Source organism: Lynx canadensis, chromosome C1, assembly GCF_007474595.2.
Source record: "Lynx canadensis isolate LIC74 chromosome C1, mLynCan4.pri.v2, whole genome shotgun sequence".
NCBI lineage: Eukaryota > Metazoa > Chordata > Mammalia > Carnivora > Felidae > Lynx > Lynx canadensis.
In genome coordinates, this window is record NC_044310.1 from 94,820,080 (window position 1) to 94,844,789 (window position 24,710).

Consider the following 24,710-nt stretch of genomic DNA (forward strand, 5'->3'; position numbering starts at 1 on the left):
ATCCTTGCCAGCATTTGGCGATGTCAGTGCTTTGGATTTGGGCCATTCTACCAGGTGTGTGTAGTGGTCTCTCATTGTTGTTTTAATTTGCATTTCCCTGATAACATGGGGGGGGGTATCTTTTCATATGCTTATTTGAAAATTTGCATATTTTCATTGGTGAGGTGTCTATTCAAGTCGTTGGCCCATTGTTCAATATGGTTTTTCATTTTCTTACTGCTGAGTTTTAAAAGTTCTTTGTATATTTTGAGTAATAGTCCTTTATCAGATTTGCCTTTTGCAAATATTTTCTCCCTGTGTGGCTCATCTTCACATTTTTTTTGGCAATGGACTTTGCAGAGAAAAATTTCAACTTAATGAGGTCCAGAAATAAATGAATTATTATTTCATGGATTGTGCCTTTGATGTTCCAGTTGTTCTAAAAAGTCATCAACATACCCAAAGTCATCTAGATTCCCTTCTATGTTATCTTCTGGTTGTTTTATAATTTTGCTTTTCACATTGAGGTCTATGGTCCGTTTTAAGTTAATTTCTGTAAAGGGCACACAATCTATGTCTAAATTTACTATTGCACGGGGATGTCCAATCATTCCAGCTCCATTTGTCAAAAAGACTATCTTTTTTCCATTGTATTGCCTTTGCTCCTTTGTTAAAGATCAGTTGACTGTATCTATATGGGTCTATTTTGGGGCTCTCTATGCTCTTCCACTGATCTATCTGTCTACTCTTTCACCAATACCACAGTGTTTTGATTACTGTAGCTTTACTGGAAGCCAGGTATCATCAGTACTCCAACTTTATTCTCCTTCAATGCTGTGTTGGCTATTCTGGGTCATTTGCCTCTCCACATAAACTTTAGAACTATTTTGTTGATACCCATAAAATAACACTGGGGTTTTGACTGGAATTGTGTTGAATCTATAGCTCTAAGTAGGAAGAACTGATGTCTTGACAATATTGAGTCTTCCTACGTGGACATGGAATATCTCTCCATTTATTTAGTTCTTTGATTTCTTTCATCAGAGTTTTGCCATTTTCCTCACATAAATTCATGTGTATTTAATTAGATTTATATCCAAGTATTTCATATTTACATAATAATGCTAATGTAAATGATATTGTGCTTTTAATTTCAAATTCCAATTGTTTATTGCTGTTTTATAAAAAAAAAAATTTTACTTTTGCATATTGACCTTGTATCCTGCAAACTTGCTATAGTAGCAAATTAATCCCAGGAGCTTTTCATTGATTCTTTGGAATTTTATACATAGAAAATCATGGCATCTTAAGAAAACCGTCAGTTCTATTTTCTCCTTCCCAATCTGTATACCTTTTATTTCCTTTTGTTTTATTGCATTAGCTAGGACTTCCAGTACAATGTTGAAATAGAAGAGTGGGAGGGGACATCCTTGCTCTGTTTCTATATTAATATTTGTAATGATTCCATTTTATCCCCTTTTGTTGACTCATTAGCTATAACTATTATTTTATAACCATGGGTTTGTAGAATACAGTCTCCTTTCCAGTATTTCACACAAAGCATAAGCCCATAAAGCAGTATACATCCATTTCCACCCCCTTCCTGGCCTTTGTGCTATTGCCATACATTCTACTTCTATAAATGTGATAAAGCTTTCACTGTATTGTTATTTTACACCTCATTCTTGGTCATATTCTGGCTCTTCACATGACAGGTAATTTTTTTGACTGGATGCCACCGGGCCTTGTGAATTTTACCTTGCTAGTGCTAGATATTTTTGTATTCCTGCAAATATTCTTGAGTTCTGTTCTGGAGCATGGTTAAGTTACTTGGGAACAGTTTTACCCTTTCCAGGCTTGCTTCAAACATTGTTTGGTGAGACCAGAGCCGCCTTTAGTCTAGGGCTAATTCTGTCCTATAACCGAGGTGGTATCTTTGTGAGATCTCTACCCCAAATCCCATTAATTGTGAAGTTTTCCACCCTGGCTGGGGGGGAACACGAACTATTATGGTCCTGTCCTCTGCTCCCTTTCAATGCTTCTGTCCAGCTGCAGATAGTTTCCTTGCATGCGTGTGCTGACCAGCACTCAGCTGACAACTAGGAGGAGACCCTGTGTGGTGTCCAGCCCTTTCTCTCTGCAGACTCTGACCACCTCAGCTCGCCAGACTCCCGTGTCCATTTCCTCAATCACCAGGCTCTGCCTCGCTCCTTCCGCTCTGCTTTGCAACCTAGACACTCTTCCAGAAGTAATCTGGGTGACCGTGGGGCTGATATCATCTTTTTCTCTCTTTTGGGGAGTACCGTCTTCAGGGCCTGACAGTGTCCAAACACTGTTTATTACTTGTTTTAGCCGGGAAAGCAAATCTGGATCTTCTTATGCCATCTTGCCTGGAATTAAAAGTCTAAAATGTATTTTTTTAATGTGGGCTGTGTGTGTGTGAGTATAAAAAACACTGCCTTTAAAGACACATTTTCACGAGTAATAAAATTCCATCCGTTGCAGGGTATGGTCATGCAAAGGTCAACCAGCTTTAGAAAATCACCTCTTTAACAGAACCATCCTGAGTTGTATTTTTACAAAGGAGTTGTAAACTTGTATAAAGATTGAGAGCTTGAATCCAAGTAGCACAGACTATCATTAAGATCATGTACAAGAGACACTGGAAATTGAGGCCAGCCCTAACAAACTGTACAGAATGGCCTCGCCGTGAGGAGATGCCATCAGCAGAGAAGCAATCCTCAGATACCAATCGGCCCTGATAATCGATGATTCTTCCTCAGAGACTTAGCCAAAAGCACTGAAACAGTAGTAACCTACCTCCCTTGTGGGCAGTGACGAGCTCGGAGAGACTGCCATTGGCCTTGCAGTGGGAGAGAAGTGGATTAGTTTGGCTCCTTCCGCAGGCCTCTGAACACAATTAGAGCAAACCCTTCTTAGCGCTAGAGTTACACCCTCAGCATAAATGAGGAACTTTGGGGATATAGTAACCCACTTCTAGGACCTCATGGTGCTTAGTAGCTGAGGAAATGTAGCTGCCAAAGTTTCCATATGCAAATGCCTTTTGTACCTAGTAAGGTAGAGGAGAATCTGAGACCTTAGATCCGACAAGGTAGAGCTCTGTGCTTATGCCACAGCTCTGGCCACCTATTTATTAGGGAGCGACGTGAATAGAAAATAGATCCTATTTGCGCTTGGAAGGGCAATCTAGCATAATGTAGAACGCACAAACATAATGTATACGTTTACCAGCTTTGGAGTTGACACAGACCTGGGTTCCAATCCCACCTCGGCCACAAGTGAGTGGCCCTGGATCAAGCTCTCTATTCTCTCTTCTCTGATGATCAGATTCATCCATTTATAAAATGGTGGTGATATTCCCTATTGCAGCATTTTTTCGTGAGAAGTATGCAAGTATGATTCCTGGCACATAATATTCACTCAGAAAATATAGCTATATTTACTATATGGAGATGAAACAGTGACCACAAGAAAGAGACAGGAAGGTGGTACCTCTTCATACTTGCCCAAATGAAAACCATGCTGTGTTCTAAAGTGGAGTCCATCCAAGCCTAGGAGAAACTAAGAAAATCTCATTTATACTCCAAAAAAATCAAAATTGTCAGAGAAGTCCCAAGTGAGGATGGCAAATTGTTGGCCCTGACTGACAGTCCTTCAAAGGCTGTGTTTTCCAGAGACTCGGTCTTTCCAGTGACAATGTTCCATGCAAGAGACCCTGGGAGCCACTCAGTGCTGAGTGCTGCATGACCTCAGTGTGTGCTGGGAAGGCCCCGAAATGAAAGGTAATAGCACACTCCTTCCTCCAGAGACCTTGGCTCTCGCTCAAGGGCAAAGGTGGGTGAGCTGATAGCAGACCTGGCAAAGGAGCTACTGGGATCTGCTGGAATGGGGCCACCTCACAGAGGCCAATCAGCAAGCCAGCAAGGTGTCCGAATGGCTAAACCCGGTTGCTGCCTTCCCACGCTGGTGTGCTTGTGGGTGACCCTGTTTATCCATAATGCTCCACAAAAGAGACCCTGTTTATCCATAATGCTCCACAGTTTCCATTTCTACTCCAAGAGAAGGCTCAATCTGTATCTGCATTTTTCAGAGACAGGGAGCCCACTTCTGCTTTAAAACAGCAACCTTTCCTCCAAACCAGAATACCCAGTCTCAGGATGGAGACAAGAAAGTGAGTTGTGATTGGAATTCTCCCGGGGACCCTCTAACCATTCCCTAAAAGGACACTTACTTATATCAACTTACACTTACACTAGTTTATAAGGTGTGCAAAATACTTCGTATATGTACATGGAGAACGTAAATTTTCCTCCCACTGAGACTTTGTATTTAAGTGTAGGTCCTTAAAGTTGGCAGTGTTAGGTATCCAAGGTCCTCAGCACACTTTATGCACCAATTTCAGCTCCTTTCCCTTCTTCGTTGCCTCCCCTGGCTCCTCTGTCTTCTTCTTCCCTATTCTCTCTCTCCTTTTTTTTTCTCTTCAATTTCTTTTTTACTATAGCAACATACACTTAACATAAAATTTACCATCTTTGGGGTGCCTGGATGGCTCAGTCAGTTAAGCTTCTGACTTTGGCTCAGGTCATGATCAACAGTTGATGAGTTGAGCCCCGCATCAGGCTCTGTGCTGACAGCTCAGAGCCTGGAGCCGGCTTCAGATTCTGTCTGTCTGTCTGTCTCTCTCTCTCTCTCTGCTCCTCCCCCTCTCATGCTCTGTATCTCTCTCTCTCTCTCTCTCTCTCATGAATAAATAAATAAATAAATGTGTATAAATAAATATATATAATTTCCCATCTTAACCAATTTTTAAGTGCACAGTTCAGTGCTTTCAGATGCATTCATGTTGTCCAACCACCACCATCCAGCCCTACACCTCTCTTTTTGTCCCATAAAACTGAAACTGTACCCATTAAACACTACTTCTCCGTTCTCCCCACCCCCAACCCGAGCAGGTACCATCACAGTTTCCATTTCTACTCCAAGTACCTCATATCTCCCTCTTCTTTCATTTTAAGTTTATTTATTTATTTTGAGAGAGAGAGTGTGTGTGACCATGCATGAGCAGGGGAGGGGCAGAAAGAGAGGTAGAGAGAGAATCCCAAGCAGACCCTATGCTCTTAGCACAGAGCCTGACATGGGGCTTGATCCCATGAACTGGGAGATCATGACCTGAGCCAAAATCAAGAGTTGGATGCTCAACCAACTGAGCCACCCAGGCACCCCACTCTCCCTACTCTCTTTTAGTCAAATCCTGCTCTTTTCTTTCTACTTGTAGCCAACCCAGGTCTCAATTTTCTCTTCCTAGAAAAGAATCTCTTTGATCTTTTCTCTTGACTGGTCTACCACAGACTTAATGGTTGTCTGCAGCCATTAAAGGATTCTTAAAACTAAACAAATAGTAAGATAGTTTAAGAATAATGCCCCCAAAATACAAAGGTGTGTATTATAAAAATAAGTGCTCTTGTCCTGTCTCTTATCCTACCCACCATTTCCACAACTCTTAATTAAACTTTGTTAGCATTTGCTGTGTGTTTGTCTAGAATTGTCCCATGCCTACATGCCTATAGTACAGCATACTGGTTAATAATAGATATTCTGGAGTTAGACTGCCTAGGTTTGAATTCTGGCTTTGCCATTTAGTTCGGTGATCTTGAGCAAGTTACCTAACTTCTCCTTCTTTGAGTTCTTCACATAAAATTGAGATATTAGTATCCATTTTATAGGATTGTTTTGAAGACTAGTAAGTTAATAAAGGTAAAGCACTTAGAATAATGACTGGTGCCTAATAAACACTATATGGATATTATTATTGTGCATTTTTATGATTGTTATTATGCCTGTATTTTAATCTTTGTTACACAAGTGGGATCATACCATGCATACAGCGCTGCAAGAGTATTTCACCTAATAAACATCCCATGGGTATCTTTCGATATTAATTTAACCTCGTTCATTGTAATGACACAGGATTTGATTGTATGGTTGTAAGAGCTGGGGTTGCTTTTAAATCCAGGGCACAAGAAACTATAGAGTACATGACAGCATATCACAGAATGTGTCCCAAGGTATTAATCGTGGGGTCCTGGGTTGCGGGCACACGTGGGGGATGTGTCAGAACCTGTGTTTGCTTCTGTCGATGCAGAGCTGCGAAGGACGGGCCTGATTTCCTTCCATGTTCTAAGAGCTGGCATTGCACTTCTCACCCACAGAGGTTTGGCCTTCACAGCTACTATTCTTATTGATCCATTCTTATAAGTGGCCCTGTCCAAACATGGTTTTCCGGCAGGCCCTTGGAAGGGAAGTGATCTCCTTCCTGCCCCTTCCCACGACCTGGACTGGAAAGGGCTGATCCCTCAGGGAAAGACTATGTATAACCTGGCAGGAAAGGAGCTTGTGAGAGCACATGAGGGATGTGAGTATAAAATAAATAAATAGGTCGGCTTGTGAGTGTGTGTGTGTGTCTGTGTGCGTGTGTGCGAGTGTGTGTGTATGCATCCGTGTGCATGAGTGTATGGACTCAATGTCACAACTTCTCCCCTGCTCTCCACCCCTATTTACTCTTCTATTACTTCCTGCTCATCTTATGACTGGGAAGCAGAGTATAAAGACATTGAATAGTCAATAACTGTACCCAGAACTAAAACACAACACATACAACACGTGTGTATCCAGAACATAACACAATGTAAAGCCAAGAGGCATGAAAGTTCAGGCAACACCTTCCTCACAGGAAACTAGTTTAGTGTGTGGCTCTACGTACCACATTTGGGAGCCTGGCTCAACTACCAATCAGCTTTGTGATTTAATCTTTCTGTGCCTCAGTTTCCTCATATTTAGGCTGCTAAAGATGATAATATCTATTTGATAGACTCACTCTGAGGATTAAATGAATTAAATTCATAAGATATCTCTATCAGAGCCTGGCACAGAGTCAACCAGTTGAATAAACATCAACTATTATTATCATTGTATCTAAAGGCATCCACCTACCCCTAGCTCTAATCTTCAGTTTCCTTTTGTGCCAATTCCTTACATTTCATCTGTTTAAAGAGAAATCACACACACACACACACACACACACACACAATCTATCACACAGAGTTTTAGCAGAAAAAAACAATTTGTCATTTTTGAAATTTTCCCAGAAAGAGGGCCAGAGCCCTCTGATTAGACCTGATTAGATCCCGTAAGCAGTAGGCACAGAAATCCTTCTGGACTTTGGAAATCAGATGGGCACTTATTCAACACATTCCTGTATGGGGTAGTTTACAAAATTCAATGAACACAGCAAAACAACCCAGAAGTCCAGGAACTTACCTACCTAAAATGGTCAGCATAGGCAGGGCAAATAATTAAGGTGAGGTCAAAGTGTTTGATGCTCCTTGTTCTACTGAAAGTCATTATTTGCATATTGCTGAATGATTCACTGAGGCCAAGTGCTAATGATGGCCTGATAACTCCCATTCAGGATGTGCTTCTTGTTTTCTTGCCTTCATAATAATGACTGACTAGTATTTTATTCTCAAGACCAATGTGTCCCAAAGGAAGAGAATCAAAAAGATGTGTCTCCAAATAAGAGAATCAGAAAGAAATCAAAAAGATGCTGGCCATTGGGCTCTAGAAATCCAGCTGCCTTCTCCCAGCTTCTGAACTCACAACAGCCCCATTGTGCATGGAGAAAAATTGAACTGAAGCTTTCCTGAAAGCATATTTGAACTTGGACCTCCAGTGCATAGATTAGCAGCCAGCTTCCAGCCGAGGCACCCCCTCCTCTCCTCTCCATCTTTGCAAGAGAATTTAGCTCCATTTAAGTCCAGGGGACATGGCAAAAACAACACTCCAAACACCACTTCCATTTTTGGCAATGGGATCCTTCAAACCGAGAAATAACCCTTCAGCTCAGAAGTCCTTTGGATTCTCTCTCTACCTCATACATTAGTTTCCTTCACTCACTTCAGAGGGAAGGGATAAGCCTGAGAAGCTGAGGCTCATTTTCTAAGTTATTCTGTAGCAGAAAGAACACCAATATCAGCCAAAAGAACAGAGTCACTGATTATTAGCACTGGAAGGATGTTAGCTAGCCACCAATCAACTCCTCCATTTTTCAGATAAGGAAACCAAGGACAGAGAGGCTAAGGGCCCAAGCAGCACTTTGAGAAGTATCCCCAGCACAAGCCATCTTAAGGACCCCAGAGAGGCTGAGAGCCATGCCCTTGTTTCCCCTACTTACCTCCATTATTAACTTCCTATTAACCCCTGCTGATAAATTGCTGTATACTAAGTGCTGTGCTCAGGAGAGGGAAGCAAAGCTCTACCCTTCAGGCATTTATAATGACTAGTTAATTTCTTTTTCTTTGAATGCACTTCATCTCTCAGACGCCTCATCCCTGTCAATGAAATGATAAACTGTTCTTTTTGTCACCTTGGTTCAAATCCTCAGAGTCCTAGCCATGTTTTATGTTCACTCCTATTCTATACATCCAGTGCCGTCAGTTACCCACTTAAATATTCCATCAGTCTCTCAACAGACATTCATTTGTCTCCCACCATGTCCCTTTCCACTGGGACACCTTCCTTTCATCTTCATTCTTTCTGCCACTACCTCAGCCGTAGGCTTTATCACCATCCAAGTGACTGGCATCTTTAAGAACTACCTGGGTGCCTCCAAACCAGCCTCTCTTGTCTCCAGCACGTCATGCCTGAGGAATGTTCCTTGAACAACTCACCGCTCATGCCGTCCTTCTGCTCCTCTGCCTATGGTTGATTCCTTCCTATTACCCACTAATTCAGGTCCAAATTCCTCCCCCTGGTTTTCAAGTTTTCCTACAACCACCCTATCCACCCAAACTCGTTTCCTCACTCTTCTCACCTAAGTCTTCTTTGGTAAAATTTCACTCATTCTTCAGGGCCTGGGGTCAAGTTATCATCATAGAGTTCTTCTTCCTCAACACTAGAGTAATCGTTTCCTCTTGGGTTACCCTGGGCACTTACCTCTGGCACAGGACTGCTTGGATTGCTGTATGCTTTCGTGTTCATCAGCTCTCTCCTCGCCTGAGCTCTGAGCAATTCGAACCCAGGAACGATCCCTTCTATTTTGTATTCCGATGTACAGCAGAGGGTAGGTGCTTAGTAAATGTCCTGTGCGGAATGAATGAATAGCTCCTAGCACAGCGCTGAGCTCCCTGCAGGTGCACAGCGAAGGCTTGCTGAGCACCTGAAGGTAATCTGACATCAGCACTCATCATCCAGTCATGGAGGCAGGGATGTAAACGGCTATCATGACAGAAAAAACAAATTCATAGCAGCATTGTTGTTTAAAGGAGGAAACTTCCCTATTTGGGTAACTGAGACCAAAGAGGCTTAAAGTCTAAATAGTACTTTGAAAATTGTCCCTGGCATAAGCTGTCCTCGGATGCCAGAGAGTTCTCCTTTAAGAGGAATCTTCCCTTTCTGACACGTGATTTTTTAAAAATGTTTTTATTTATTTTTGAGACAGAGAGAGACAGTGCATGAGCAGGGGAGGGGCAGAGAGAGAGGGGAGACACAGAATCTGAAGCAGGCTCCAGGCTCCGAGCTGTCAGCACAGAGCCCAACGCAGGGCTTGAACTCACGGACTGTGAGATCATGACTTGAGCTGAAGTCGGACGCTCAACCGACAGCCACCCAGGCACTCCTGACACATGATTTTTAAAGAATTAGAAAGAAGGTAGTTTGAACTCATTTGTAAATGGTGAGGAATAAAAATATTATGTTTCTAAGGGAAACGATCCTAGTTTACCGAGACTAAGGGAGACATACCTAATCTGGAATGAAGAAACTTTAAGGAAAATTAAAACAATATAATTAGCAACATTAGACACATAGGGTCCATGGGAACCAAGATTAAAACAGATGTGCCTTTTTTTAACTCTACACCCAAGGTGAGGCTCGAGCTCATGACCCCAAGATCAAGAGTCGCATACTCTACCACTGAGCCAGCCAGGTGCCCCAAAATAGATGTGATCTTTTTTTGCTGGACCATTTTAATTACTATTCACTATTCAAGGGGATTCCCCTAGCTCCACGCCCTTACTACAACAATGGGGCCTCTTATTCGTCCTCTCCTTAAATACCTAAGCGTTTAAAATTAAAGATCACTTCTTTGATGTTTGTAAGCTCATACGGCATTTACACAATTTTAAAAGAATGGTTGCATTACAAAACTGAGCATATCAGGATGATGTCACGGATGATACCAGTCATTAAAAATACCCTTCCTGTGATATGCAGAAAACTACAGAAAGCTCACTGAAAAACACAATTTGTTCTTCTGGAATTAGGTGTTGTATCAAATATTTATCAAGTACGTATTCTGGACAAGATACTGTGCAGAAAACTACATGGTGCCCCAGCGACTCCTTGCTCTCAACCAAATACAGTAGAAAGACTGGAATTGGGAAGTTCATCACCCACACCCTTCACATGTCTACACATATTGTGGTCTTTCCATTAACAAGTTCATTGCTTGGACACACCATGTCTGTGTATGACTAATGGTTCTAAGGCGTGAGCAGGAAGTTCCTGATGAGTGCGTGTCTCTTGTTGTGGCCTGCTGAATCGGCCCACTCTCAGCATCTGGCCCTGCGTAGTGGGCACCAACTACTACGTATTTTGCCGTAAATGCATTTGTTCTTTGAAGTCCCAGAAACCAAGCACACAGAATCTCCTTTGGGTTTAGAACCATATTGTTTACAAAATAATTGCAATTTCTGCAGTCATTGGAATGCATTTGGAGAAACATTGTCAAGAATTAAAGAAGTAAGGTTGAGGAAAACATGTTTCCATCTAAATGCACTGAAGAATAAAAAGGTTCCCAGGACCTCTGGCATTCCTCCAGGAAAGGACAACTACACCACAGAGGAATTGGATTTTTGCCTAGTATTTTTGCCTTTGGAATGACGTGAACTTTATATGCTTTTTCAAATAGATGCCCTTCACAGTGATTGGGCAACAGAAGTTTCCCAATCTATGATATGAAAGTAATCTGATACTTCTATTCCCCCACAAAATTTCATATATTCTACACCCCAGTGAGCCTGATCCTCAGGACGAATGTGGGAAAATCTGTCCCACTTGGGCCTCCCTTTGCCAATGGCAGTGATATCCTGCCCTTAGTGACAGATATTCGCCATAATTCCTTTTGGTTCTGTTAATTTTAACAAATGTAATCTAGGTGTTAAAAATTGTGTTTAGCCACTGATCCTAAAAAGCTTAGAAACAAGTGCTATATGATAAAATGTCTTAACCAAACAACACAGACTGGGGACCATCAGAACTTAGAAGAGAGGGTCATAGCCCAACATGGGGGTTTGGGAAAAGCTTCTTGAAGAAGATAGCATATAACCTAATTCCTCCAGGAAGAATAATGGGGACTCACTTCCAAAAAGTAGGAAGGATGTTCTTGGCAGATGGAACAGTATAAGCAAAGGTACATGGAGATGGGCTGTGATAAGAAGCACAAGCAATTAGACATTAGTTCAGAAATTATTAAAGAAGTACAAGGTGGAAGGTGGGGACAGGGTGAGACAAAGGAGGGTAAATCTATAGAAAATAGGATGTGGAGAACCTTGAATGGCCTGCTAAGGAGTTTGGACTTTATTCAGCACAAAGTGAGGAACCATTGATGAGTTTTGCTTTGTTTATGTAGGGAGTTGTTTGGGTAGATGATATTTTATTAAATTTGTCTTTTCATGTTTTATTATAATGAAATTAATATTCATTTTATTTAAAAAAACCCTTGGGGCGCCTGGGTGGCGCAGTCGGTTAAGCGTCCGACTTCAGCCAGGTCACAATCTCACGGTCCGTGAGTTCAAGCCCCGCATCAGGCTCTGGGCTGATGGCTCAGAGCCTGGAGCCTGTTTCCGATTCTGTGTCTCCCTCTCTCTCTGCCCCTCCCCCGTTCATGCTCTGTCTCTCTCTGTCCCAAAAAAAATAAATAAACGTTGAAAAAAAATTTTTTTAAAAACCCTAGGAACTACAATCCCAAATAGCCAAAACAATGTTGAAAATTAAAAAAAGAGAAAAAAAATGCTGGAGGCATCACATTTCCTGATTTCAAAAGCTATTACACAGTTACAGTAATAGAAACAATGTGGTACTGACATAAAGCAAATATATAGATAGATAGGATAAAATAGACTGTCCAGAAATAAACCACATATATGGTCAAATGACTTTTTAAATGTTTATTTATTGTGAGAGAGAGAGAGAGAGAGAGCAAGGGAGGGGCAGAGAGAGAGGGAGAGAGGGAATCAGAAGCAGACTCCACACAGGAGCCCCGTAACGGTCTTCATCTCGCAAAAGTGTGAGATCACGAACTGAGCCGAAATCAAGAGTCGGTCACTTAAGCGAATGAGCCACCCAGGTGCCCCTGGTCAAATGATTTTTAACAAGGGTTTGAAGACCGTTCAGTGAGGAAAGGACAGTCTTTTCAACAAACGGTGTTGGGAAAACTGGATATTCACATATAAAGGAATAAAGTTATCCCTACCTTATACTATACACAAAATGAACTCAAAATGGATCAAAGAGCTAAACATAAAAGCTAAAACTATAAAACTCTTAGAAGAAAACACAGGGAAGAGCTTCATGACATTGGATGTGGCAGTGGTTTCTTGGATACGATATCAAAAGTGAACGCAACAAGAGAAAAAAATAGGTAAATTGGAGTATATCAAAATTTAAAACTTTAAAAAAATTTTCAACTTTTGTGCATCAGAAGACACTACCAATAGAGTAAAAAGGCAACCATGGAACTGGAGAAAACAATTGCAAATCACATATCTGATAAGAGGTTAATAAATTATGTATATACATATATGTTCATATGTACATATATATATACACACACACATATACCTATATATAGTCTCCTACATCCCAACAACAACAAAAACAACCAGATTAAAAATGGGTAAACTGAGTTGAATAGTCATTTCTCCAAAGAAGATAAATAGATGGCCAACAAGCACATGAAAAGAAGCTCAATGTGACTAACCATGAGAGAAATGCAAATCAAAACCACAATTAGATACCAGTTCACATCCCTTAGGATGGCTATTATTAAAACCAACAGAAAAAGGCAGACAAATGAAGAAACCAGAAAAGAACAAGGGTAGTGAGGGTGTGGAGAAGTTAGGAAGTCCGCTGCTGGTGGGAATGTGGGAAACAGCATGGCAGTTCCTCGAAAACTTAAAAATAGAATTACTCTAAAATCCAGAAACACCGCTTTTGAGTATACCCCCCAAAGAACTGAAATCAGAAACTCAGAGACGTTCATGCACCCATGTTCACGGCGGCATTACCCACAGTAGCCAAATGATGGAAACAATACAGATGTCCACTGACAGAAAAATGAATAAGCAAAATGTGGTGTGTGCACACAACAGAATATTATTTGGTCCCTGAAAGGAAGGGAATGTTGACATGCACAACACGGTGGATGAAGCTTGAGGATATTATGCTGAGTGAAGTAAGCCAGTCATAAAAAAAACAAATAGTGTATGATTGCACTTATATGAAGTACGAGGAGAAGAGTCAATAGTCAAATTCATTGATAGAAAGTAGAATGAAGGCTGCCGGGAGCTGGGGGGAGGAAGGAGGAAGCATTAGTATTTTACAGGTACAGACTTTCAGTGTGGAAAGGTGAAAAAAATTCTGGAGACGGATGGTGGTAACAGTTTCACAACAACGTAAGTATGCTCCATGCTACCGACCTGTAGGCTTAAAAATGGTTCAAATGCTACGTTTTATGTTATTTAAATTTTACCACCAAAAAAACCCACCTACGAACACAGAAAAGCTAGAAAGTTACTCATAACGATACACAACATCCCCCTGTTCCTACCAATTATAACACTCTGGAGTAGTAAATGGGAGAATATAGGATGTGATTCAATTTGTGCTTGAGGCAGCAAAGAAGGATGGATTTCAGCAGGACTAAATGAAAGGCAGGCAGATTGGTTAGACAGTGACAGCAGAAAGCCAGAACATAAGGAAAGTCTGGACTAGGGAAATGCTAGTTCACCGCTAAAGAACATACATATTAGAAATACATTTAGGACCTAAAACGAGCAACATTTGGTGCGTGACGAATGGTGAGGATGAAGAGAAATGAATTGAGATACCTAGCTTTAGAAGTTTAGAAGTTCAGTGAGAGGCACCTAGGTAGCTCAGTCAGTTAAGTGCCGGACTTCAGCTCAGGTCGTGATCTCGCTGTTCGTGAGTTTGAGCCCCGCGTCGGGCTCTGTGCTAACAGTGGGAGCTTGCTTGGGATTCTCCCTCTCTCTCCCTCTCCCTCTCCCCCTCCCCCACTCATGCTTTCTCTCTCAAAATAAATAAATAAACTAAAAAAAAAAATAGAACTTTAAGTGCAAACTGGTGCAGCCACTCTGGGAAACAGTATGGAGTTTCCTTGAAAAGTTACAAATAGAACTACCGGGGGACCTGGGTGGCTCAGTCAGTTAAGTGTCTGACTTCGGCTCAGGTCATGATCTTGCAGTTTGTGAGGTCGAGCCCCACGTTGGCCTCTGTGCTGACAGCTCAGAGCCTGGAGCCTGCTTCGGATTCTGTGTCTCCCTCTCTCTGCACCTCCCCCGCTTGTGCTCTCTCAATAATAAATAAACATTAAAAAAATTTTTTTAATAAAAAAATAATAAAAATAGAACTACCCTATGACCCAGCAATTGTACTACTGGGTATTTATCCAAGGGATACAGTTGTGCTGTTTCTAAGGGGCACATGCACCCCCATGTTTATAGCAGCGCTATCAACAATAGCCAAGTATGGAAAGAGCCCAAATGTCCATCGATGGATGAATGGATAAAGAAGATGTGGTGTATATATATACAATGGAGTATTACTCGGCAATCAAAAAGAACGAAATCTTGCCATTTGCAACTACGTGGATGAAACTGGAAGATATTATGCTAAGTGAAATTAATCACAGAAAGACAAAAAATCATATGACTTCATTCATATGAGGACTTTAAGATACAAAACAGATGAAAATAAGAGAAGGGAAGCAAAAATAATATAAAAACAGGGAGGGGGACAAGACATAACAGACTGTTAAATATAGAGAACAAACCGAGGGTTGCTGGAGGGGTTTTGGGAGGGGGGGAGTGAGCTAAATGGGTAAGGGCATTAAGGAATCTGCTCCTGAAATCATTGTTGCACTATATGCTAACTAACTTGGATGTAAATTAAAAGATAAATAAATTATTTACAAAAATAGAAGTTCAGTGAATAGTGCACCGTTACTTGAGACTAGGTAACCACTAGAGGTACGTGGAGAGACAGAAAGTAGAATTTACTCAGAAATTTTAAGTAATTTAATTACAATTTAAAATAATTCAATTAAAGGGGCGCCTGGGTGGCTCAGTCGGTTAAGCGTCCGACTTCAGCTCAGGTCACGATCTCGCGGTCCGTGAGTTCGAGCCCCGCGTCGGGCTCTGGGCTGATGGCTCAGAGCCTGGAGCCTGTTTCCGATTCTGTGTCTCCCTCTCTCTCTGCCCCTCTCCCGTTCATGCTCTGTCTCTCTCTGTCTCAAAAATAAATAAACGTTAAAAAAAATTTTTTAAATAATTCAATTAAAAATGTAATAGTTGGGAAGGTGATTGTGGTGATTTGTAGTCTGTTGGCTTGGTTACGATGACTATTTCCCAGAACTCTCTTCTTTGTATGTTTCTGGCAAGGGTGGGCCAAAGAGACATTTCACGTGAGCTTTGGGAAGTAGAGGGGAAGCAGCAGCCATGGTTTCACACATGTAAGGTTGGTACAGAAGCAGGAGGCATTGATGGAACTCACGAGTGTTGTCATTATCTGTGGGCTCAGCTCCTGGGCGTGGGGCCAGAGCCGGTCCTGCAACTGCTCTGCCTCCTCCGGCATCTTCCTCCCGCTTTTCTGACTCCTGAGCCAGGGGAGTATTTAGCTCCACAGCAAAGTATGCCAGCTCTTCCCATAGAAGCTAGATGTGATGAGAAAGTGATACAGTTCCAGTCCGTCTTCATGGGCCTTCAGCTGGAGGCTCTGGGCTCCAGCCCGTCCCCGCTCTTCTTCCCCACTTTACATCCTCCTTCTTCTCCTGACTGCCCACCCTGCAAACTTGACACAGAGAACGATCTCCCAGAGACCATTTAACCGCATCTCACAATGGTGAGAGGTCCAATTTCGAGTGGTTTTGCTTCTCTGATCGAACTCCAACATTAGACAATTTGGTGCTGGACACGATTACAGGGGTCTAGGGGTCTCCGAATAGGTTTTGGGGTATCGGGAATTCATTCTCTGATTTTGTTGGATTTAAATATGGTCATAATTGCCCTGTTTCCAGTGGTAAAGAGGACACTGGTACCATGTAGCGTGCAGTGGCAAAACAGTTACACAAATTGTCATACCGTGCCACCTTTAATCAAATGACTATAGAAAAGGGGTTGGCCAAGTTTTTCTGAAAAGGGACAGATAGTAAATACTTTAGGCTTTGCGGGCCACAGCTACTCAACTCTGGCTGTAGCTCAAAAGCAGCCATCAGACAGTAAGTATATGAATGGGTGTGGCTGTGTTCTGATCAAACTTTATTTACAAAAACAGACAGCAAGCCAGATTTGGTCCAGGAGGCTTAGTTGGCCAACCTCTGCCATAAAAGGTAAAGGTTTGAGTGAACAAGCGTTTGCTGCCATAAGATATTTTAGTGACAACGCTGACTATGCTGGGAGTGATTGGTTGCTTCTAAGTACGTTGGAGAACTTAGAGAAGGAAATATGAGCTCAGAGCTTTCCATTCTTATTCTTAGCTCAAGGTCCATATAGGGGATCTGAAATCGTCTATGAGCACCCCCAACACAATCCTGACTGGTACAGTGACAGGAGAATTGAAATTAGCAGATAATTTGCAGGCAAAATGAAAGAGGAGGAGGCAATTTGGGTTTGAGGTGCCTATGGAATCTCCAAGTGGAGATGCTTAGCAGGCATCCACACGGACGAGGTGGTCAGAGTCACATGAATAAATGAGATAACCGGGAGGGGGACACAGAGAGAAAAGCAATGAGCTAAAGCAGAGCCCCCGAGGAACCCAGCCTCCAGTGGATGGGCAGGAGGAAAGGGATGCACAAAAAGTCCTGAGAACCTAAGACGCCAAGAAGAGAGGAGCTCAAAAGAGGCCAAGGTAAAGGAGAATCTCAAGAAGCTGTAAGGGACTGCACTAAAACTGGATCTGGTAGAGGTTGAGAAATTCAGCGAGTTAATGTTCAGAGAGACAGGAAAATGGCTACTGCCTGCAGAAGAAACGGTTGGAGTAGAAAAGCAAGATGTGAATTTTAGTGGAAGAGGTTTATGTTACCACTCACATTCCCTTCTTTACCTAGCCCTTGAACTTGGGGACGCTGCACGGAGGTTAGATAAAGGAGAAGAGGCTGTGTGTGCCTCCCTTCCTCGTGGGGGGAAGGACAGTGCTGAATAAGAGGCAGAACCTGCAGGAAACCACCTGGTGGTCTCCATTCCTTTGATGAAATACCAGGCACCATTGGGAGAGGAAGTCGAGGGTTGTGTAGCAAGTTTGAAGAGACAAGCCAAGTTTTGGAACCATCATCTGAGGGTGGGAAAATCTGATTTAAAGCAGTGCAGACATCACGCAACACAGCCATACAAACGCCTTCGTCTGTGACTTGTACAGGGAGCATGTCTCTCATGCACAAACTTACGACACCAGACACCTTTGTCCTCAACCGGACCGGTTCTTAGATTTGAAATTTATAATGTGTATTTCTTTCAGTAACCATGGAAAATGAAAGAATACATTAAAAATTTTCTGGTTTTTAAAGCAGCTCTGAGAGCATCCTTTAAAGCTCCTAGTTCTCTAGGGAAATTCTCTGAATACTCCTACAGGTGAGCTAACCAGACCTGCATAGATAGAACAGTATTGACTGCCGCAATATCTTACCAAAGTATTACCTGCAGATTTCTGTTTATTTCTGGGATTTGCCCTTGGAGAATTGCAACCAGCCCTCTGAAATGCCAGGTGAGTAACTACATAGCTGTGTGTCTACCCCTTCACAAACTCAGTTTTCTCCTTATCAAAGAAAACATAAAAACCGTCATTTGGAATCAATGGGAAAATGAAATCAAAAGTCTGTTGGTAGGTTCCCCCACTGGGTTATAATATCTAGAAAGTTTCCAAAGAAATTCTGCTAAACACACCCACAGCAGAGGTATGAGTTCCTTGGTAACCTAACTGTTAAATGTAGTTTTTAATGCGTGTGTGTGTGTGTGTGTTTACTGATGAATAAAAGAAATAAAGAAGGAAGGAAGGGAGGGAGGGGGGATGAGGGAGGAAAGAAAGGAAGAAAGGGAGGAAGGCAGAAAGAAAGAGAGAGAGAGAGAGAGAGAGAGAGAGAGAGAGAGAGAGAGAAAGGTGCCTGGGTGGCTCAGTTGGTTAAGCATCGGACTTCAGCTCAGGTCATGATCTCATGATCATGGGTTCAAGCCCCGAGTTGGGCTCTGTGCTGTCAGTGCAGAGCCTTGAATCCTCTGTTTCCCTCTCTGCCCCTCCCCAACGTGCACTCCCTCTTTATCTCAAAAATAAATAGAAAAAAAATTTATTTAATTTATCTAAAATTTAGAAAGAAAGAGAGAGAGAAAAAAAACTAAATAAAGTTCTATGTGAATTCAGGTATACATACATTTTTAACTTTAAAATCAGAGAAGAATTTGATTTTGAAGAAAAACTGAAGAATATCATTTCCAAGGAGATTCACTGCCAAAAGGGAAAAAAAACTACACTGCTCTCAAACTGAATTCCTTCTCCCATCTATTCTCTACACAATAACCAGTGGGATCTCTGAGAAACATAATTAGATAAAATCACTCTTCTACTTAAAACTCCCACTGGAGGGGCGCCTGAGTGGCTCAGTCGGTTAAGCGTCCGACTTCAGCTCGCGGTCCGTGAGTTGGAGCCCCGCGTCGGGCTCTGGGCTGATGACTCAGAGCCTGGAGCCTGCTTCCGATTCTGTGTCTCTGTCTCTGCCCCTCCCCCGTTCATGCTCTGTCTCTCTCTGTCTCAAAAATAAACATTAAAAAAAAAAAAAAACCTCCCACTGGAAAGGGCTCATCGAAATGTAAACATGGTCATTTCTTGGTGTCTCAGTGCTCTGAGGAAAAGAAAAGTGGATTTTCCTCGTTGAAAGACCAGGCTCAGCCTTGAGTAGAAGTGGGGAAGAGGTCTTAGTGCAGATTGGAAAGCTTCAAATAAAAATAGAATTACGCCTTTTCTCACATTACCATTCATCCTGCCAACCCAGAGTGGGCCATTTCAGAAGGTGATAGGATTTGTTTATTTTATTTATTTACTTATTTATTTATTTATGTTTATTTATTTTTGAGAGAGAGAGAGAGATAGAGCATGAACAGGGGAGGGGCAGAGAGAGAGGGAGACACAGAATCCGAAGCAGGCTCCAGGATCAGATCTGTCAGTGCAGACCCCGACGCGGGGCTGGAACTCACAAGCTGTGAGATCATGACCTGACAAAGTCAGACGCGCAACCCACTGAGTCACCTAGGTGCCCCCAGGGTTTGTTTATTTTAAAGCATTGGGCCTTCTTAGAGAGAATAGACTATGGTCTACAAAGAAGGGACCGTTTTCTTGGGGAGTACTTCCTTCTCCCAGTCTCTATCATATTCTATGCTGAAGGTTCCCAAATCTTATTTCCAGCCCTGAACCCTTAGACATCTGTCAAAGGTCATAATACCCAACCACACGTGGAGTCTTCAATTTGAAGTCAGCATGTTAAAGGCAACAACCTCTTTGACCTCAGCTGCAGCAACTTCTTACTTGACACATCTCCAAAGGCAAGGAGAATAAAAGGAAAAATGAACAATTGGGAGCTCATCAAGATAAAAAGCTTATGCACAGGAAAGGAAACAATCAACAAAACTAAAAGGCAACCAATGGAATGGGAGAAGATATTTGCAAATATATAAACACTTTTTATATATTTATATATCAGATAAAGAGTTAGTATCCAAAATCTATAAAGAACTTACCAAACTCAACAGCTGAAAAAAAAAAATCCAGTGAAGACATGGGCAGAAGACATGAATAGACACTTTTCCAAAGAAGACATCCAGATGGCTAATGCACACATGAAAAGTGCTCAACATCACTCATGATCAGGGAAATACAAATCAAAACCACATTGAGATATCGCCTCACACCGGTCAGAGTGGCTAAAATTAACAGCACAAGAAACAATAGATTATGGAAAGGATGTGGGGAAAGGGAAACTCTCTTACACTGCTGGTGGGAATGCAAATTGGTGCAGCCACTCTGGAAAACAGTGTGGAGGTTCCTGAAAAAATTAAAAATAGAACTACCCTATGACCCAGCAATAGTGCTACTAGGAATTTATCCAAAGGATATAGGAGGGCTGATTCGTAGGGGCACATGCACCCCAATGTTTATAGCAGCCCAAATATCCATCAACTGATGAATGGATAAAGATGTGGTTTGTATATACAATGGAATACTACTTGGCAATGAGAAAGAATGAAATCTTGCCATTTGCAACAACATGGATGAAACTGCAGGGTATTATGCTAAGTGAAACAAGTCAGAGAAAGACAGATATCATATGTTTTCACTCAAATGTGGAATTTGAGAAACTTAACAGGAGACCATAGGGGAAAGGAAGGAAAAATAAGTTACAGAGAGGGAGGCAAACCGTAAGAGACTCTTAAATACAGAGAATAAACTGAGGGTTGATGGTTGGGGTGGAGGTAGAGGGTGGGAAAAATGGGAGATAGGTATTAAGGAGGGCACTTGTTGGGATGATCACTGGGTGTTGTATGTAAGTAATGAATCATAGGAATCTAGTCCCAAAGCCAAGAGCACACTGTATATACTGTATGTTAGCTAACTTGACAATAAATTATTTTTTAATAAATTTGAAAATTATACATTTTGTATTTGCTTTCCTGCAGATAATTTGCCGCATTTTGATAACATTGACTATTTAGCCAAAAAAAATTAAAAAGGCAAATTTGCCATTTTTCCTCAAATATCAGGGTCCCGTTCCTAACTTATCTTTGTCAATGAAATTATTCTCTTAGTTACCCAGATGTGAAACCTGAAGGGAATTCATTCATTTTTGATCCATTCCTTTTTAAAAACGGAGCTCAAGGGCACCTGGGCGGCTCAATTGGTGAAGCATCCCACTTCGGCTCAGGTCATGATCTCACGGTTCGTGGGTTCGGGCCCCACATTGGTCTCTGTGCTGACAGCTCAGAGCCTGAAGCCTGCTTTGGATTCTGTGTCTCTGTCTCTCCCTGCCCCTCCCCCACTCACGTTCTGTCCCTCTCTCTCTCTCAAAAATAAACATAAAATTAAAAAAAAAAATAAAAATAAAAATGGAGCTCAAATCCACATAACATAAAATCTAGCATTTTACCAATTTTAAAGTAAATAATGTAGTAACTTTCTGTATATTCACCATGTTGTACACCATCACCACTATCTCATTCCTGAACATTTCCATCTCCCTAAAAAGAAATCATGTACTTCTCAATTCCCTCCTTCCCCCATTCCCTTGCAACTTTATTATTAACTATTATTAACTAGTTAACTATTATTAACTATTTAACTATTAATCTTTATTCTGTCTCTATAGAGTTGACTATTCTGGACATTTCTTTAAATGGAATAATAGAATACGTGATCTTTTATGTCTGAATTCTTTCACTTAGTATAATGTTTTCAAGGTTCATCCATGTTATAGCATGTATTCACACTTCCTTTTTAATGGCTGCATAATATTCCACTGATGGCGAGACCACACTTGGTTATTCACATTTTTGTACATCACTATCCATTTTCAGAATTCTTTTCATCTTCTAAAACTGAAATTCATAACCACTGAACAATAACTTTTCTCTCCTCTAGCAATCACCATTGTACTTTCTGCATCCATGAATTTGACTACTCTAGGTACCTCATATAAGTGGAATCATAGAGCCTTTTTCCTTCTGTTTTTTTTATTTTTTTTTAACGTTTGTTTATTTTTGAGACAGAGAGAGGGAGACAGAGCATGAACGGGGGAGGGGCAGAGAGAGGGAGACACAGAATCGGAGGCAGGCTCCAGGCTCTGAGCCATCAGCCCAGAGCCCGAGGCGGGGCTTGAACTCAGGACTGCGAGATCGTGACCTGAGCTGAAGTTGGACGCTTAACCGACTGAGCCACCCAGGCGCCCCAGCCTTTTTCCTTCTATGACTGGTTTATTTCACTCAGCGCAATGTCCTAAAATTTCATCCATGTTGTAACTTGTGTCAGAATTTCCTTCTTTTTTAAGACTGAAAAATATTCCGTTCCATGTATGTACCGCACCTTTTTTATCCATCTGTCAATGGACGCTTGAGTTGCTTCCACCTTTAGGTTATTGTGAATAATACTGCCATGACCATGGGTGTACAAATATTTGTTTGAGTTCCTACTTTCAGTTCTTGGGGGGTTTATATCCAGAAGTGAAATTACTGGATCATAGGGTAATTCCGTTTTGAAGTTTTGAAGAACCACTATAGCTGCTGCACCATTTTGCATTCCCACCAACAGCGCACAAGAGTTTCGATTTCTCCCTGTCCTCACCAACACTTGTTACCTTCTGTTGTTCTGCTTGGTTTTGGCTTTCTTTTTGGAACTAGCCATACTAGTAGGTTTGAAGTGAAATAATGCCATCTTAACAATAATCCATCCTGAAGTATTTTAATATTTTTGATGGTATTGTACATGGAATTGTTTTTTCAATTGTTTTTCATCTTTATTTATTTTTGAGAGACAGACAGAGTGTGAGTGGGGGAGGAACAGAGAAAAAGGGAGACACAGAATCCGAAGCGGGCTCCAGGCTCTGAGCTGTCAGCACAGAGCCCGACGCGGGGCCCAAACTCACCAACTGTGAGATCATGACCTGAGTCAAAGTCGGACACTTAACTAAGCCTCTCACACACCCCTGGAATTGTTTTTTTAATTTCATTTTTGGATTGCTCATTGTTAGCGTATAGAAATACAACTGATTTTTATATATTGATCTCATAGCCTTCAAGTTTGCTGAATTTGTTTACTAGTTCTACATGTGTGTATCTACGTGTATTATGTGTATATCCCATCTGTAAAATGGGATGATAAAAGTACCTGTTGTTATGAGGATTAAATGAGTTAACACTTGTCCAGTGATAAGTACTGGGCCTGGCATATAATAAACACTAAAAAACTATTAGACACTAAATATTTATTAGACAGTAAATATTGAAGTCCTATTATATATTTATCTGTAGGACTTGTACAGTGAACAAGACTGACAACAGTCAGTCAACGCAGACTGCTTTAACAAATTGCCATAGACTGAGGGGCCTGAATTGCAGACATTTATTTCTCACAGTTCTGGAGGCTGGCAAGCCCAAGATCAGGGTGCCAGCAGATTCAGCGTCTGTTGAAGACGGTCTTTTTGATTTGCACATGGCCTCCTTCTGTATCCTCACGTGGCGGAGAGAGATCGTCGTCTTCTGATCAGATCTTCTGATCACACATTGGAGATTAGAGCTTCAACATGTGACTCTGGTGGGCAGGAGGGATCAACATTAATAGCAACAGGTAAGAGTCCTGATCTCATAGAACTTACACGAAATATCCCAAACCCTTTGTACCCAGACTGCTATTTTTCAGATGATTTCTGCTAGGAACCAATTTTTCATGGGTTTCTCATGTTGCTTCCTTTCTTGCAAGCCTCAAGAGGTACAGATGGCTTGATTTTCCGACTGTCTCCCTCTAGAGCAGAGAATGGGTTTGTGTATCATCTAGCATAATAAAGATAATATCTGCCCCCCCCACCCCCAGACAAAAGTCAGGCAAGGGTTCTTGAAGACCACTGTAAAAGATTTGAGTTCCTCAGGCTTGGGGTTCCTCAGTCATGGCGTATATAGCATTCACTCTGCATCATCTCTATGGGACCTGAGGAGCAAAGAGAATGGATGTAAAACTGAAACTCATGTTGCTCTCTGTGCCATGGATAAGAAAGTCACTTGTCTCTGCTCAGGAGTCTGGTGTCTTCTGCCAGCATCTTTGCAAGGGGCTAACTTTTTTCATTGTGCGTGGGGTAAAATGTCACACCCTTCACAGCTTTTGAGAACTTCCATCCAGTATGCCATTACAAGGGTAACTTCCTTAAACTCAATTTCTACCTAGTACCTCTACAGTTCTTTTCCTTTTTCTGGCTTTTAGGCTCCTCCATACCTCTCCAACTGAATTGTCCATCTCTTCCTGAAGAAGACCTACTTCATAGGCCAGGAATTTCAAACACATATTGCCATGCTCATTTCTACTTCTTCTTCTTCTTTTTTTTTTTAATGTTTATTCATTTCTGAACGACAGAGAGAGACAGAGCACAAGCAGGGGTAGGGTGGAGAGACAGGGGGACACAGAATCCGAAGCAGGCTCCAGGCTCCAGACTCTGGTCAGCCCAGAGCCCAACACAGGACTTGAACTCACGAACTACAAGATCACGACCTGAGCCGAAGTCGCTTAACCGACTGAGCCACCCAGGCGCCCTGCTCATTTCTACTTCTGACTTGGGGTTCATATTTCCTCCACTTTGGAATTTCTTCCCCATTCCCTTTCCTCCTACTTAGTCTACTCAA

General features: G+C 41.7%; 1 long non-coding RNA gene across 1 annotated transcript; it reads left to right on the plus strand.

Moving 5' to 3' along the window:
* Positions 1-13: 13 nt before the first annotated feature.
* On the plus strand, positions 14-24,446 carry LOC115521204. The gene is made up of 4 exons (XR_003970989.1): positions 14-54; positions 17,919-18,051; positions 23,456-23,667; positions 24,295-24,446. It is a non-coding gene; the product is annotated as an uncharacterized LOC115521204 (long non-coding RNA).
* The last annotated feature ends 264 nt before the right edge of the window (positions 24,447-24,710 follow it).